Raw genomic sequence first — 14,403 nt, 5'->3', positions numbered from 1 at the left:
ATAATTAATAAGGAAACATACGGGAAGACGTTTAACCTTGCTAGTTATCAAAGAAATACAAGCTAAAGCAGCACTGTGTTAATACCATACCATTTAAATGTGTAAAGGAAATTATATCCTGATGATTTCTACCACACATTTAAAGGAGAATTGACATCAGTCCTTTGCAAACTCTTCTAAAAAATAGAAGAGGGAACACTTTCTTCTTTTGTTGTCACTGGAAATTAACTTTATTGAGATTCTGCCAGTTGTACAATCTATTCCGATACTAAGCCCCTTCTTCCTTTGCAATTCAGTCCTTCTTAAGTGGTCCCATGAACCCTTTCTTCTCTCCCACAATCTGGAAGCAGCCATGGCCAAATTTCGAGGTGGTGTCAATAAACTTGAAGTTAACTTTCTGTAGGGTCTGCTGTTTGGTCCGCATCAGCAAAGACTTGCACAGGCTGAGTACTCTCTTCTTGGTTCCTACCAAACAGTCTTTGAGCATAACAAAGTCGTTGGTCACTTTACCACAGTGGATACAGCCACCCAAAGGGCTGATGCTTTTGGGTGTAATCAGTAGAGGCATTGTTCTTGATTATTTTGCCATTCTTGATGAGGTAGCCCTGGCCAATCTTATAGATCTTCTTGTTGATCTTGTACAGTGATGGCAGCCTTTCTGCCTAGCCCAAGCCACAGAAAGACCATCCAGGCAAGATGACACACCCAAATACAGGCAGCCTCGTGAAACTCTTGGTGGGTTTTCCAGGGTACCTTCTTGGTGTACCAATGGCTGCTGATCCCTTTGTAGTGTTTGCCCTTGGTCGTCCCAATGACAAATAATCGTCTCACCCTACTCAAATATGTGGTTCACAGGGACCTGCTGCTCTAGTTTCTTATGGGCCCAGTCCAATTTTTTTGGCCACAGGGCCTCTGTTCACCTGGCTCTCCGTTAGGTGGGCCTTCTTCTGGCATAGAGGAAGCAGGCACATTTGGGTGAGGGCTGAAGTTCCTCTCCAGCTGCTTCTTGCTTTCTACATACTGTCACTTCTTACAGTATTTGGTGAGGTGTTTGTCTTATATTTAATCCCAGTTCTAATAGAAACACCTTTTGCACTCATTGCTGATATGCTTGGCAAAGACGGACTTAAAGGTCTGGAGGCCCCATATGGTTTCCGTGCAGCCCACAGTGCCCACAGTCATAAAGGGCATAGTCTCCACTATGGTCACAACCTCCACAACTTCTTTCTTATGCACTTTGGACCCTGGTCTATCAACCTTTCTCACAACATGGGTCATGCCAGCCTGGTAGCCAAGGAAAGCTGAGAGGTACACGGGCTTGGAAGAACCATCCTTGGGGAAGCCTGTCACCTTCCCCTGGTGCTGGCTGCTGCACTTCTAAGGCAGGAAGCCCAGGAACCAATGCCTGGGAGACATCCTGCCATCAGATGCTGCCTGTAGAAGTCCAAGAATCCTTTCTGTGAAGCCAGTATGACCCTGATACCAAAGCCAGACAAAGACATCACAAGAAAACTACAGACCAATATCTTATAAATATAGATGCAAAAATCTTCAACAAAATACTAGCAAACTAAATACTAGCAACATATAAAAATATAATACACCATAACCAAGTAGGATTTATCCGCTCAAAGCATGGGTAATTCAATCACAAAAATCATTCAATATATTATACCACATTAATGCAGTGAAGAGAAAAAAACAACATGATCGTCTCAACAGACACAGAAAAAGCATTTGGCAAAATCTAATATCCTTTCATGAAAAAAAAAAAACAACTCAATAAACTGAAAGTAGAATGCCCTCTGCCTAATACAGGCCATGTCTAAAAATCCACAACTAACATCATTCTTAAAGAAGGAAAACTAGATCCTCCAAGGTTAGGAATAATACAAGAATATCTGCTCTTACCACATCTATTCAGTGTTATACTAGAGGTACTAGTTAGAGCAATTAGGCAAGAAAATGAAATAAAAGACATCCAGATTGGAAAGACTCTCTTACATTCTATTTATCTGTGTACCTGTTTTAATGCCTATATGATATGACTATATCTTTTAAATTATTTGTATGTGCAGACAAGGATGGACAAAGAATGTGGACACAGGAAACCAAGTGATTAGTTAGCATGCTATAATCATTGGGATCACACTCCTTCATTTCCTTCATTAATTATTAAGATTATGAATCGAACACAATATTCTTTGGTATTGTGATGCTTTTATATTTAAAATATTTTAAAAATACTTGAAGGAAAATTTCTGAGTGTTCTTTTGGATTTTCCTGGCATATCCATAAAGATGTGTGTGTACTCTGGATATCTAGAAGATAATTCTGACCAGGAGAAAACACCAGGTGATCATAACAACACTGGAAGATGCAGCCCAGTGGAGGGAGATGGGAGCCCACATCCTCTGCAGAACAGCCTGGCTAACATTGTCTCCTGGAAGAGCAACCAGGCTGGTGGGGGTAAACATAGGCTTCCTCACTGATCAAGGCTGGGACAACAGACTCTGTGCACCATGAAAAAGAAATTTATAGTTACAGTAATGGTGATCTTGAGGAATAAAAGGCAAAGTGGCTCAGTCATTTCTGACTCTTTGTGACCCCATGGATTATACAGTCCATGGAATTCTCCAGACCAGAATATTGGGGTGGGTTGTTTTTCGCTTCTTCGGGGGATCTTCCCAACCCAGGGACTGAACCCAGGTCTCCCTCATTGCAGGCAGATTCTTTACCAGCTGAGCCAAAAGGGAAACCTGACCTTGAGGAATGCTTCTTATATAAATCACATCAAGAACATCACTGGATCTTGAAACAAAAGTTAAGAAAAAAAGATATATTTTTAAAGCAGAATACATGCATATTTACATATCATAATGTACACAATTCACGTTTACACTAGGTGAGTACTTATATAAGGTATTTTTGCCGCTACCCACATCAAGACACTACTTTTCTAGCGTCACCAGCAGGTTCTTGATGCCCACTGATGGCTGATACCCCAGCCAAAGGCAACCACTCTCTGACCTGTATAACCATAGACTTAGGTTTGTTGACTTTGAAACTGACAAATATGGGATTGCTCAGCATGTTCTCTTTGTGTCCCATTTCTCTTGCTAAGCATTATGCTGGGAGATTCCTCCATGATGCACATGTGCATTCTGTTTCAGTGCTGTGTAGTACAGGATTTACAATTCTTATCATCTGCCTCCTGTAGAACATAGGAAGGCTAGCAAATTTCCTTTTATTTAAATTTCACTCTGATGTTAAACAAATGCAGGATTATATAAACTATCTTAAGAGGAAAAAGTTTAAAATAATAATAATAATAAAAAAATAATTTCCCTAAGAGCATTTGGTCCTGATAGGAGGACAAACAGAGTCAGCTGGAGAACTGTTGCTTCTAAACAAATAAAATGGGCTGATGCTTGGGAAAAATCTGTACCACTGTATGGCAATCCTGTGGAGAGGGTAGGTGAAGTAGAAGGACCGATCAAGTGGCAGAAGTGGCAAACAAGGGAAATTCACAAGCCTGGGAGGGTTTGCAGGGAGCACACAGTGGTCACATGACCCTTGCAGTGTGATTCTGTCCTATTGTAAAGCTATCTTGCCTGTTTCAGGCAGAAGATCAGGTTAGGTTCAGATGAGGAAAAGCTTTCATTTTGGTCATAGTTGTCAGTAAGCGACTTTTTTCAAACACCAGGTTTCTAGACAACAGCAAACAAGCTTTGGTTGTAAAAGGAGAATCTGTCCCTAAGAGCTATAAACCTCATTCCAGAACTTGCTCTGGGAGGACATCAGAGGTTATATTATGTTAAATAGTAATAGTAGTAATAATATTAGTGTAAGTGTTCTTATTTAATGGGGAGGTTGGGGCACGAGTTTTCTCTATTTATAGCTGGTGACCTTCTCAGTGGTTCTTCTCCTTCTTAGAGACTGGTGTACGAATCTTTATTTCCTAGAAAGGAAAACTAATTATTAACTTGTGAATATCTACAGAAGTTGGCAGGTAAGCTTGTTGGCTGCTCATTAATCCAGCTTTCTATTGACAGAGAAAATTTCTTTGTTTGTCATAACTAAACAAATTAAAATGTATAGAACATATTTTGAGCAGTTAAATAGTTTCAGTTTCTCTATAATTAAGGTAAAATAAGCTGGCAGTCATTAAGGTCTGTGTGACCTTGGGGAAATTAGTTCTTGGAGTCTGGGTTTCCTCAACTGTAAAACTATGACTTTAAATTGAGAATTCTAAAGTGCATTTTTAAATGCTAATATAATAAATTTCTAATTCAAGTCATGTAGAAAATCTAAAAAAAATTCCCCTTAAATGTTAGGCTTAGCCTTACATCAGCATTGACTCCAGGAACCCAACATTTGATTTTGAATGACTTTGAATTATATTCTGCTTGAATCTGGGTGCTACATTTAGAGCTCACAGTGTACCCCATTGAAGCAGCAGGGAGGCACCAGGAGGCAAAAGAACAATTACTTCTTGAAAAAGAGTGATGAGACCCTGACAATAGAGTGGTCTTTTCAGTTTAGATAGAGAAAGTGCCAAATGACAGATAACATTAGATTAATTTGAGATCCAGAGAACATTTAGGTCAGGCTAACAAATTTATCTTTATTTGTGCTCTTAGCAACCTGTGTACCAAGTGTTTATTACTCTTGGACAGGTGCCTTCTGTTTATCTGGGAAGAGCTCATTGAGACACGAGTGTCCATTACATAGGTGTGACATTAAGTGATAGGGAGTTGCGTGTCAAGCCCATGTTGTAAGAGACTGTGTTCTATGAGGAGGAAATGTTTATGATTAAGAATTTCTTAGATAAAATGTAGGTTTAGGCTAGATTTAAATTATCCTGAATTATAAGATGATTGCCAGGGAAAACATATGGTCATACTCCATGGATTTGTGCTTATTTCAGGCAAAATCATTCCTGACACCCATTCCTCCTTTTACTGCCCAATATTCAGCTGTCAAGTGCTGATGCAAGGCACGGAAATTCCATTTTTCTTTTCTCCTGCAGAAAGCACAAAGATCCTCCCATGCAATCTTCTAGGCTATTGTCATATGGTATGATTTATGTATTTCTTGTATGCTTCTTTCTTTTTAAAACTGGAAGTATATTCTTCTGTTTTATTGGACTATTTATTCTCTTGACACCCTTGGATGTGAGTTAATGGAACCATGATAAAAGGATAGAGAAGTAGAACAAACAAGCCTGATGGTATAGATTCAGGACTGCCTGACAGATTAAAGATGGCAAGGATAGGAACAAAAGATAAAAATCACCCGACTCATGTGTACTAGGATGGTCCCAATAAACCAGTGCTTGAAGGTTTTGCTACACTGACTCTGAAAAATAAATGCAGAAAAGACTGAATTATGACTGTAGGGATTAAGGAAACATGTTTGCTTTCCTTAAAAAGTTTAATTTTGATACATTAAATGTAAATGCTTAATCTAATAGCCTAGCACAATACTTTGCACTAAATGAGCTTTTAATAGATATTTGTCAAATAAAGTCAGGGAAAGGAGTTGGTACATGTGAGGTCAAGGAGATGGAATAGGCAGACACCTATTAGTTTGTCTGCCACCAGCTGACAGGTCCTGCTGGTTGTGATTGGTGTAGGGATGGACACCCAAACTGAAACAATCCTGGTACCTTCTCTCCACAGTGATGGCCCAGAGAAGTGCCTTAAACAAAATCCAAGCCAACTGGAAGGCCTCCCCAGTACTTTAAAAATTGTAAACATGGAAACTCATGATAAAGCTGGGAAAATGTAAGCGTGAAGACTGCTGGTTGTCTCTCTTCCATCAGGTTAGTTCAGTCACTCAGTTGTGTCTGGCTCTTTGCGACCCCATGGACCACAGATCAGGAGGAAGTAAGCCTGATGTGGAGAAGTTAACCCACAGACAGAGACAAGAAAGGGAGAAAAGTCCTGGCCACATTTATCCCTGGCTCCAGCTGTTCCCCCAGCCCAGTTTTATCCTTGCCTCTTGTGAGATTTGATCACTCGAGCCAACCCTACCTCCTTCACAAAAGCTCAAAAAGTCCTCACTAATACAAGGGACACTTAAAGTAGAAGTAGAACTGGGCTGATTTGAAAGCAACTAGACTCTTCCCAGGTGGCGCTAGCGGTTAAAGTACCTACCTGCCTGCCAATGCAGAGGAGGTAAGAGACATGGGTTTGATCCCTGAGAAGGGAAGATTCCCTGCAGGAGTGCATGGCAGCCCGCTCCAGTATTCTTGCCTGGAGAATCTCATGGACAGAGGAGCCTGGAGGGCTACAGTCCACGGGGTTGCAAAGAGTCGGACAGGGCTGAGCAAGGATGCACAGACTCTAAGCACTGTGAGGATCATGTCTTTTGTCTTTCATTCACAGTGCTTGGTGCAGGTGGTAATCGATAACTGTAGAGTCAATCCAAATATATTTATTAAGTATCCAGGAAACATGCTAAGTCCTGGGAATAAAACAGTGAGCAAGACAAATGCAGCCCTTGCCCTTGAGAAGCTTTAAGTCAAGAAAGAGCACAGACATAACTGGCAGTGGTGATAAAAAGTAAGGCTTTCTTGACAGAGGAGTATTTACTTAGGGTTATTGGCTGACAGATAGATAGCCTAGCTAATCTAGGCTATCTAAGCAAAGAAGGAATTATTAACTAACGGGCTGTTTCAGAGAACCCGAGGGAGAGAATGCAGCCTAACCTTAGAGAGGACAGAGACAGGGACTGGAGAGACACTGTCCACCAGAAGTGTTCTTTCTGACTCTCCTCTCTGCTTCTCTTCATCTGTTCCCCAAGATGGTTCACCAGTCTGAGTGCTATTCTAAAGCACTGGTCACAGTTAAAAATCTGGTCACAGCTCCCAAGAACAAAGCTATCTAAGGAAAATAAATTGCCTAGGATTCCTCTGAAGAGGAATACCTAGTTTGAAGTAATCCTCGGATGAGTTGGTGGGCTGAGTGGGTGAGCCCTGAGGACATGCTCAAATTGCACAAGCTGAGTGCTACAAAATCTACACATAAACCAAGAAGAGTGTGACTGAGGAGGGACAGGGTTAGAAAGGACAGGGAGGAGGGAAGAAACTGCATGACTACCCTTCTCCTCATTAACAACAGATTACAGAAGTTGAAAGATATTTGATGACCAGGTATTTGTAATGATAATGGTGATAGAGAACTGAGTTCTGTCTGGGTTGGAACAAATGAGACAGTCCATGGCAAGAAGGAAGACAGCCTTCTTATATAACTTAGAAACCCAGCTACCTGGATAGGCTCATTCTCTCAATGCTGCCAGAGGAGGAACTCTGATCGGCTGGTCTTGGGACTGGTCTGTTTGACAGGTGAGTGGGATCATGTACAAAATGACAAGGAGGTAGACGAATAGTTAAAGGGATTCTTGAGAACTGGTCAGATGTTCTGAAAAGTCTTCAATACAGGGAGGAAATGGGTGTCCAGGAAACATATAAGAGAAGTGTCTCATGCTAAATATTCTTCAAATAAAAGAATGAGTTAAACCAGATTTTCTCGTATGATTTGTCAAAAGCTGTGATATATACAGGAGGGAAAAAAAAAAACAAACTATGAGATAGTTGAAGTCAAGAGTAAGAAAATGCCATGAGGCAGAAAGAGTAAGTAGAATCTGTGATCTTGAGTGAAGCAGAAGCTGAGGCAGAGGCGGAGTTCTCTGATGTGGGGAGGGCCAACAGCAACCTTGTGAGCCGCTGAATGCTGTTCTCAGTGTCCTTGCAGTCCTACTCGGAACAGAGAGCTATTATTCCCAAGACCTGGTGGTTTAAATGCTGGACTTTTCCTTGTTTTTCTTATTTCCTTATTTTCTCCAGTATTCTTATAAGTAACTACCGTGGTTGAGCTGTCCTGAACATATTTATGTTTCTGAGAATCTGAAAGAGCTTAATAACCAAACAAGCAATGAAAGAGAGAAAAGAGGGAGGTAGGAAGAGGGCAGAGTGTGAGAGAGGAGGGAAAGAAGGAGAAAGAGAAAAAGAAGTGAGAAGGCTCCAGGCTAGCATGTGAATTTTTATAATTGACTTAAGAATTAAGTTCTACCTTTAGACAATGGAATTTTTGCACCTTGTTTTATGTCCGTGGATATGTTCCAGTGTCTCCTAGTTTACAGTCTATGGGAACTTGAATTTGTATCCTATTGTTATGTGAAAATTGTATAAATCTTAATTATGTTGAATTGGTTCACAGTAATTTTCAAGTCTACTATATCCTTCAACTTCTCTGTGTATTCATTCTATTGATTTTTGAGAGTTTGATATTGAAACTCCAACTAAAAATCTACCCAAAATTTATTTATGTAAAAAATAATTGTAAGATATAGTGGAACTATATGTAACCTTGTTTTGTATTTTCCAGGTTTCTTGTAAATATGTTATCATGTGCTGTGTGCGCCCAGTCACTTCAGTCTTGTCTGACTCTGTGACTCTATGGACTGTAGCCCGCCAGGCTCCTTTGTCCATGGGATTCTCCAGGTAAGAATACTGGAGTGGGTTGCCTTGCCCTCCTCCAGGGATCAAACCCACATCTCCTGCGTCTTCTGCATTGCAGGTGGATTCTTTAATGCTGAGCCACTGGGGAAGCTCAAAATATATCATACTTTCATAATTAAAAAAAATTTTTTTAAAGAGTCAAGTTCTCCCCTTCAACTGGGTTCCTTTCTCAGAGTTTCTGTTTGCCTCTCCATACCCGCTTTTTTATTCCCTATAATCCTTTTTCTCTCAGACTCTGTGTGAAAAACCTATCCTACCAGTCTTTCTCATTTCCCTTTCTATTTAGTTACAGATAGTGATGTGCAGATGCTAACCGGGTTATTTAACACTTGACTTATGCAAATTTGACCTTATACAAATTATTACATAAGGCTCATAATAAAATTTTAGAGATGTAGACAATTTTGCATTATGTATGGAAACAAAAAGTATTCTAGTGTGTAGATGAATGCTAAGAAGCAAGGCCTAAAATAGCCCTTACGAGGAAAAGGACAATTGCTCCTGACCTTTGCTGTCTCTCCATCCCTGCATTGACGGGTTCCTTCACCTCCACTGTGGTAGGATCTGCAGTGAAATGCTCAGGCCTGGGGTCCCACTGCTGGGCGAGTCACATCCTTTTTCTATCATTTGCTGGCTGAGTGACCTTGGGTAAATCATATAATATCTCTAAACCTCAATTACCTAACCTACACAGTAGAGATAATAAGGTTTCATTCCTTGGAGTTGCTATAAGAAATAATCGGATAGTGTTAGCATAATGCCCAGCCTGTAGTGAATATCCTTGCCAAGAAACTGAGAGCCCGATACTACTTACCCTAATGATAAGATTCTTTCTTTCCTGACTGACTAGTTAAGCCCTTTTCAACTTTTGAGTCATGAAAAAACAAGGGATCAACGGCACACACTGGAGAGCATCAGTAGTAGAAATGTGGTCCTCTGGGGCTTCAGATCAAAAACTATTCCTTTTTTCAGATGTGAATTGGATGGATCTGAATTCGTATGAAGTGAATTGCATGTTCTTCTTAAATGCTTTTCCAGGTGTTTGGCAGGGCTCTCAATTTCCTCTTTCCAGATTCCTTTCTTTCATTCCAGGCTCTCTTGCATAAATAGATGTGAGGGGAAAAGCACTTAAATTGAGTTTAGAGGAAGAGAAGGAGGGTTCAAGGTTTGTAACCTAAATAGTCTCCCTATTAAAAACAACTTCCTGCAGAAACTCAGGTCACATGCCTTTAAACTACAGTACAGTGGAATAAAACACTCCTCAGCTCTCATTGAATGGGGAATTTATCAGGTTGCCTTTTTAAAAATCTCCTTTTGTGGAACCAGTGAGAGTCTCGGGAACCATGTTCATATCCATAATAATGAAGCCAGATAAGGGTGCACGACTCAGATTCTGCCCATCAAAAAATGAACTATCCAAGCACCATGTGAAAAGCTTTGATAAGGCTCTGGGAAGACAGTTTATGCAGTCCATTTGTCATTGAATATGGTCTCATCCTTAGCACAACATTTTTAAACAGCTTGATTTTTTAAAAAATCAATAGTCCTTGAGTAAGAATGATATCCGGACAACAATCTTCAATTTAATATTGAGGGCTTTTTTCACATCTCTTTTAGCTTTAAACCAACTGGCTTGTATCAAAGTATAAATTCCAACAATGATGTTCCAATGCTTCCAGATTAATCCTTTCTTACTTTTGTCATGTAACACAGGTACAGACTCTTTTCTCTCTTACCAGTGGTTTCTGAATTTGACTTTTGAGCTGGGGAAACTCTTTTATCAAATAAAATCTTACTCAGAAGTCAACAGCAGAGAGGAACAGTTTAGGAAGTTCTCCTATCAGGAAGATTGTTGGAAAACCACCGCCCTATGCCAGGAATGCTTTGTCTGACTGGCAGACTTCATAGCCAGAATAGAGAAGCAATCAACATGCAATTTGCTCAAAGGATGACAATTTATTAAGTAGCACACAAATATAAAATAATAATATATAATAGCTACATTCATGAAAAAGTTGCTTTACAGTATTCTGCTTTGCCACTAGGCATAGAAATGGCTGCAGGTTTAAGACTGCATTTTCAGGTCTGCATTCTCTGCTTTCGCCAAGGTGTGACAGGCTGGAGTTCTGGAGCAACCCATAATAAGCAGTTGGCTTTCTTGCCTCTCTCCAGAATGAGCTTCCCCTCAGTAATTAGTTTGCACACATCCTAAGTCCAGGCCTTTCAATTCTGGGGACTGATCACTGGAAATGTGGGTCCAGACCATGGCCCACCCAAAGATGGTACAAAGACATTCTCCCAAACTGCTCTGACTTTGACATAAGACTGGAGAGAATGGAATGTTTCCTCCAACCCAAGCATGATACATTTTTTAAAAAAAGGATCCTAGAGGCATTATTTTATAATAACAACCCCTTGTATTATTTTTGAGAAGACTAACCATCCTTACAATGAGCCCCATTTTCTAACTCCAGAGTGAAATACTGGTTTTTTGTAAACCTAGAAAGGAAAAGCTTTTCAAGTTTCTAAACAAAAAGTTACCCAGCAGACTAGTGGAGTAGGGCAAATACAGTAGCATGGTCTTACTTGTATAGCACAAAACTAGGTATATCAATGCATCAGGAATTTTTCAGAGGGTAAGACAGTCGTGATTGTGCATTTTCCTTTTGAACCCTTGCATTGAAACGTTCCTTTTGCTCTGTCTCCCAGTTTCTCTGCCATTGTTCCTTCCATGCAGGCCTGCACCATTCCCCTGAGCTGCTGCTAGTCTTATCAATAAGGAGGTTTATGCTTCATGTCTGTCTCCTTATAACCGACTCCTTTTCACTAAGGGTAGTAAGGAGTAAGGCTGTCCTGGAGCTCTGTCACACAGGCTCCTTATGATTGTTAAATTTTCAAAAATGTTGCAAGCCACTCTTAAAAATTGAATTGTGTAAACTTAGAACTAAGCTAATTTTTTAAAAATAATAAACACTCAAAATTCGTCACTTCTTTGCTATTTTACAACTGCCTGCATTTATTGTGTTTATGGCAGAAATTTCATAGAAGGTTATGCTATTCTGTGACTTCTTTCCATTCTACATTCAGTGATATCAGGTTGGCAACTTGAAATCAATCTTTGCAAGAGCATTTACGCTATGGAAATTGTTCAGTACAAAAAAGTTAGGGCTTTTTTATTTTCTGGAGAGCTAGTTGTTAAATGTTTACCATCACATTCTTGGCAAAGACAGTGTCAATGGATGTCTATTTCTTTGTGGATGCCTGACCAAACCCTGACTTAAGTTTCCACGACTGGTTTGTGGGACAGTTTCCCATCAACTAGCTATTTTCTAATAATGCTGTGAACTCTGATGGTCACAAGTGGTTTCCCTTGTTCTTCAGTGATCACTAGTGAACACTGAAAATCAGTAGTAATGAAGAATTGAGTTGCTGCTGCTACTGCTGCTAAGTCGCTTCAGTCGTGTCCCACTCTGTGCGACCCCATAGATGGCAGCCCACCAGGCTCCCCCGTCCCTGGGAGTCTCCAGGTAAGAACACTGGAGTGGGTTGCCATTTCCTTCTCCAATGCATGAAAGTGAAAAGTGAAAGTGAAGTCGTTCAGTCATGTCTGACTCTTAGCAACCCCAGGGACTGCAGCCCACCAGGCTCCTCCATCCATGGGATTTTCCAGGCAAGAGTACTTAGGTTTCAACAAAAAATAAAAACACTGTGTCAATCAACTGTGTGGGTAACACCTTACATTGTTAGAAAAGCAGCAAAGATATGGAACTCATAAATCGATTGCATAAACATATCGGACAGAGATAGAGAAGAAGCTGTCCCAAGAGGAAGGACATAAATTGAGTTAGGTGAAAAGAAAGGAATGTATGTAACGAGAAAATGCACTGAATGGGTCCACAATTGGGGGATATGTGAACTTATTAGCTAGAGTCTGGGATATTTTTGCTAGGCAATAGTTTGTCATTGGTAGAAAGAAGATTTTACTGAAGTTAGAGGGTTAGATCATAGAAGAGTGAGTTAGTGAGCATCTAATGGTGAGTATCATATGTGCTCATGCCCAAGGCCAGGCCTACCTGTGTGTGGGAGGGATGTGTTACTTGCTGGTGCCTTTCTGTATTGTGGCCTTTTAGGGACGCCATTGAATGTGTCTGCTTTCCTGGAACTCGGGACCTTTACATCTCTGAATACAGGCAGTGTTCATCTCTGCCTAAGTCGCTAATGTACCTCTAGTCTCCAGTGCTTTTCTAGAATTAGCCTCTCTCCTTGATGATTAATCCTAACAACACTTTCATTGGTAGATAAGGTGTGTCTGTTTCAAATAGGGCTGGGACTAGGGTGATTGTTTCTGGTGCAAAGTTTAAAGGACAAAAACTTCATAATCAAGATAAATACTTTAATGCAATGTTTCAAGATAGCAAAATTAATGTAAAAATCCACAATTTTTTAATTAAATATTCCAAAAACTTGGATGAAATATTCACATTTTAAATAACAACAGCATCATAGTTTAGTAAGAAGAGTGAGAGTTCTTATTTATAAACCAGTCTTCCAAATGAACTGCTTTCTTTCCATTCTCTCCTTTCTTGTGAGCGTTTACCCAGTTATCTCCTCTCTCTCTTAGACCTTTAGATTCCTCTCAGGGACGACTTGGTCCCCAAAGGCTACAAACTGCTTAAGCATCAGCTAGCTTTAAAACAAAACATAGACTGCCTCACCTCAATTGCCTTGACTTCCTTCCAGCTGTCGACTCTCTGATCTTCCCTTTACATGTTTCAAGTTTCTTGAAAAAAAAAAAAAGAGTCCACGTTCAGTATCTTTGTGTTCTCACTTCCCATTGGTGTTTTCTCACTGGACAATGTTGATTATTCCTGATGTGCTGTTTTTTTCTTTTTTTCCATACTGCATGGCTTGTGGGATCTTAGTTCCCCAACCAGGGACTGAACCCAGATCTACAGCAGTGATACCCATGTCGTAACCACTGGACGGCCAGAGAAGTCCTCATCCCTGTCTTCTTGAGGAATCTCTTCTCTTTTGACTTCTATGATGCCACGTTTCTCCTGCTCCCCAACTTTCCTCCTCAGACTTTTTGCAGGCTTGTTTATTCTTGCCCTGTCTAAAATGTCGGTAATTCCCCTGAGCTGACGTTAGTCCTCTTCTCCTCTCTTTCCTCCTTTGGTGACCACGTACCTCCCCACAGATCACTGTCACCAAGGAGCACATGACTCTTGTCCACTTCCAAGTCTTTCCTGAGCTACAGATTCCTACATAAACCATCCCCCTTGGCCCTCCCTTAGGAAACTCAAATTCAACATATCCAAACGGCCATCATTTGCCACTGCCTCAGTCTGCTTTTCCCAAACTGTTCAGGTGGCCCTGGGAAGCCAACAAAGAAGACACTTGAGTCTTCCCTTTCAACGGCCTAGGGCTCAGGAGCCCGGAATGCCCTTGGAGATGCCACCTCCGCCATGGAAGGAGCTGCCAGTGGAGGCCCCAGGGCCCCTTTCAGTATCTGTGCACTCCCCTGGGACACAGAGCTCCTGGAGGCCGTCCTCCCACGGTCTGCTCAGGGCATCCGTCCCACTCTTCCTTTCTGCCACCCCACTGCCTTTCTGCCCTCTCTCCCTCCCTCTGTGCAGAAATACGAGCCTTCTTGTTTCCTCTGCACCTTTCATCTCCCCACCTTCCTTCCTTCAGTTCTCCGCTAATACAGAAAGCTTCAGAAAGACCATCCCCAGCCACTTGACATAAAATCAGCAGCCCACTCCCCTGCTGCCCCTCGTGCCCTCATCTGCTTCACTTTTGTGCACATCGCTTATACGCATCTGACTTATATCAATATTTATTTGACTGTTTATTGTCCTTTCCCATCAGTATGT

At 40.9% G+C, this 14,403-nt stretch overlaps 1 pseudogene; it reads right to left on the bottom strand.

Moving 5' to 3' along the window:
- Positions 1-268: 268 nt before the first annotated feature.
- Positions 269-1,478, bottom strand: LOC789865 (large ribosomal subunit protein uL3-like; annotated as a pseudogene).
- Positions 1,479-14,403: the final 12,925 nt, after the last annotated feature.

This window comes from Bos taurus, chromosome 12 (genome assembly GCF_002263795.3).
Source record: "Bos taurus isolate L1 Dominette 01449 registration number 42190680 breed Hereford chromosome 12, ARS-UCD2.0, whole genome shotgun sequence".
NCBI classification, from domain to species: Eukaryota; Metazoa; Chordata; class Mammalia; order Artiodactyla; family Bovidae; genus Bos; species Bos taurus.
This window is presented reverse-complemented; position numbering and strand designations above follow the sequence as displayed.